Here is a 3,793-nt window from a genome sequence, read left to right on the forward strand (position 1 = left end):
CTTATATACTTTATAGTTTATACGATAAGTGAACATGTTTAAACTTTAGATAAAAAAAGGTTTAAAGTAGAAAAAGGAGGTTTATAATTAGAGGGCTATTCCAAGGGTAAAGGGGAAGGTATATGTATATCTAGATGGATTTGTAACGTAGATTTGGAACCCTTTTTCTATGGCCAAAGTTACCACTTTTACCACCCTAGAAATTAGAGTTTGTGACTTAGTGCTAATCTTGGTTTATGTTAGGACCCCCACTGTCACACCCCAACCAATGGCGGAAACATCGGGATGAGACGAAGTGTGAAGATTGCTCGAGACATCATAACGCTATTTGTGACAATAATTTAATAATCCAAATTTCATTTCCAAAATAAATTGTCAAAACATTACAAGAAAAGCAAATAACAACATTGTTCAACATAACATAACAAAATTGATACAACACTTTAAACCTAAACGTCTAAGTGAGTATCTAGGCATCTTTGCTATCCGTTTTCATTTCATCATCATCAACCTGTAACATGTTTAAAAATACAATTCAATGCAAAAGCAAAGGCGAGTATACAAGTTTGGTACGTACATAGCATAAGATAAAAAGTGTGAACAATTCCTCATGGCAAGCATATGATTCAAGATAAACATTAAACATGGCATGTGTCTAACATATCAAACCAAGAAAACGCAATATGCTCAAGACATAACCTCAAGTTTACGGGCGGGTCGTTAATCCTATAGCGCTACATATGTCAAGGTTTGGCTCGTACGAAGTTAATGATAAGTTCAACACATAAGAATAACCCAAGTTTAAAGTATCAAGTCATCACGTATACAAGCATGTTATAGGAACGTTCATGTGTTTAATAAAGTGTTCATGTGTAAGTTAATAGGTAAACATGTTACACCCCAAAAGTGGTAAAAGTAAAAAGGGGGAAATACGAGTATACTCACATTGATCGCGTATAAGAATTCCTTGAAATAACGCACGAGTAAGGATGGAGAATTCCAAGAGAATGAACGTAAGTGTTTATCCTAAATATTTAGAATAACACATAATGGACTAATTAATATAAGTTAAATGATATTCCTAATTTTTAATGGTTCACAATTTAATTGATTTGGTATTTATTCATTATAACATTTCAACATCAAAAGATCAAAAATGTTGATATGAATGTAAAGTAGAACCTGAATCCTTAGTATTTGATTTATAGACTCTTTATAAAAAAAACATCACATATAATCCATTCTAAAAACTATGTTTAATTCTGTCATTTCGATATTACCACTTTTCAACAACAATTTATTCATAGCAATAAATTAATAAATGATTAATTTATATAAACTACTATATTCTACTATTTTGGATTTTTTTTTTATTTCTTTTGAATAATTAAACAGTGGTCATCTTCCAACCCAAATGAAAATTCTAACCTTTAATACTAGAGTTTTGGTCATAACAGACTAGTGTGCAAGAACTATGGTAAAGATGGATCTATTATGAAAAATGAATATGAGGGGACAATATATATACCTTTCGAAGCGCGTGGGAATATAAGACTCCGGCAGTGTTCGATATTTCCCGGCAAGCACCGTACGGCTCCGGCGAAACTCCGATCACCGGCGAAAGTGTAGTTAAAGAGAGAGAGTGTTTCTTTCTTTCTTTCTTTACGAGGTCGCGGAATGGGTTTAAGGTGTAAGGTATACCGAATACGTGCGGCGCGATCCCCGTCGTAAAACTCCGACGACTTTTCTTTGTCTGTTACACATTTTTATCTACCAAAGTGGTTGTCACAGAAGGTTTAACAAATGAAAGGAACAAAGGCCGCTAGGTTGACAGAAGATCAAAACAAAATGGATAAGAAGTATATACCGAAACGAATGAAGATTCGGGTTCGACGTAAAAACACCGATTCCAGCAAGCGATTTCGATGAGAGCTACTTGTTCCGACTGCGGTTACGGCAACCGTGAAGCCCGTTTCTCCGGCGGGTACATGGCTGTGGTGTGAAGTGAAAACGAGGAAGAGTGTATGAGGGTGTCAAGGATGATCTTATGTGGTTGTTGTGTAAAACATGGAGGGTGGATAAGGGTTTTGAATATGTTGCAGAGATGTAAGGGTGTACTTGGGAGGGAAAGATCATGAGGGGCGGCCGATCAAAATAAATGGGGATTAGGGTTTGGATAACTTTTGTAATTAGGTTTGGTTAGTAGTTGGCATTAATGTTAAGTTGTTGGTTGTTGAAATGAATAAAAAGAAACAATTAGACAAGCCATGAGGCTATCCGATCATGGCTGTAAACTGCCTAGATTCTACTATTTCTTTTGTTGTTGAACATTACATTAAATGTTGGCAAAGTATGGTATGCATATTAAAAATATCGATGATGAATTAATGTGCATGATGGTGATTACTTATTTGAAACAACAAACAAACAATTCAGCCCTACCACTTGCGGCCGCAAGTTGGTAGGCTGATTACATATATTATGATTTATATATATATACTTTTAACTTTATAAGACACACAATTGTAGTTTATATCATGGGTTTATAATGTGCATTGCTTAATCAACGTGAAATTAAAGAATGTCAACATGCAAGTATTGGGGTTTTTAACACTTAATCAAAAAAAAGATTTTGGTGTTTGGTTGTGAGTCCAGCCGCAAGGGGCTGTTAACAGCCCATATATATATATTTTTTTCTATCCTTTTTTTTTTAATATATAAGTAGGTTTTAGGTGCATAATTAAAGTATTATATACAGTTTAATGTGTAACAACACCTACAAGACCTAGAATGTTCTAATTAGTAACATAGGTGTTTAATAAATGTGTTAAAACATAGAATGAAGTGCTAATTAAGTATAAGTCTCGTTTTGATTAATTAAATGTTTTATATGTATGGAACGTTTAAGTGTCACGAATTCACGAGTTGGTTACGAGTTAAGTACACGTTTAAGAGAATCACGAATCAAGTAATAAACGAGTATGCGTATCCAAGTATAAGCATGTGTAAACGATGTATATTTCCCACAAAAGGTCGACTGCATTACAATCAAGTTTCGGACTTACAACGAATCGAAATACGATACGATTACAATAGAAACGCACGACAAGATTTCTAATTAAGGAAAGTTACGAAAAAGCAGGGCGTTACAGTCTCCCCTCCTTTAAAAAAATTTCGTCCCGAAATTTATTCAAGAGAAAGACCTTTGAGAAAAAGCATTTTGGCTAAAAGAATCGAGATATTTATCCTAAGTAAAAGCATGCACGTGTGTGAGTTTACATAGTTTTGAATCAACTTGGAGAGGTATATATATAAAATGTGCCGTGTTAGGAAGAACATCTTTATACGAAACACTTTGTATTTTGATAAAAAAAAAAGGGCTAGTTTGATCTAATAGACTATTACGAGTTTAAGTATGGCTTAAGTATTGGATAATCGGATATAATGCGTTAGTGAGTTGTTTAAAGTTTGTATTAGGTCCAAAAGGTCTGTAAAACACTGAATTTCTCATGGCGCGTTTTACGAAAGTTTAGTAACATGGTGAAAACACTTATATATAGGAAGTACCAGCGGCGTATCCACCATGTTTTAACCACATTACGTCCGTTTCGTTACTCGGGGTCATGTTACGTTCCGTGTCTTACCATACACAGTAGTACACTCTATGGTTCTCATACGCCTATCACTATAATCCCGTGTGCACCCGCGATTATACTGATCGTCGCATGATCCACATAGCTTGTACTAGTTATGTATGAATCAAGGTATACATGAATTTGAAAATAAGAATGTG

At 34.5% G+C, this 3,793-nt stretch overlaps 1 long non-coding RNA gene across 1 annotated transcript; it reads right to left on the reverse strand.

The window, feature by feature from the left end:
- Nucleotides 1-461: 461 nt before the first annotated feature.
- On the reverse strand, nt 462-3,527 carry LOC110899514. The gene is made up of 3 exons (XR_002570333.2): nt 1,529-3,527; nt 946-1,026; nt 462-511 (listed from the first exon to the last, which is right to left on the reverse strand). It is a non-coding gene; the product is annotated as an uncharacterized LOC110899514 (long non-coding RNA).
- Between the last annotated feature and the right edge of the window lie 266 nt (nt 3,528-3,793).

The sequence above is a fragment of the Helianthus annuus genome, chromosome 13 (assembly GCF_002127325.2).
Source record: "Helianthus annuus cultivar XRQ/B chromosome 13, HanXRQr2.0-SUNRISE, whole genome shotgun sequence".
In the NCBI taxonomy this organism is placed as follows: domain Eukaryota; kingdom Viridiplantae; phylum Streptophyta; class Magnoliopsida; order Asterales; family Asteraceae; genus Helianthus; species Helianthus annuus.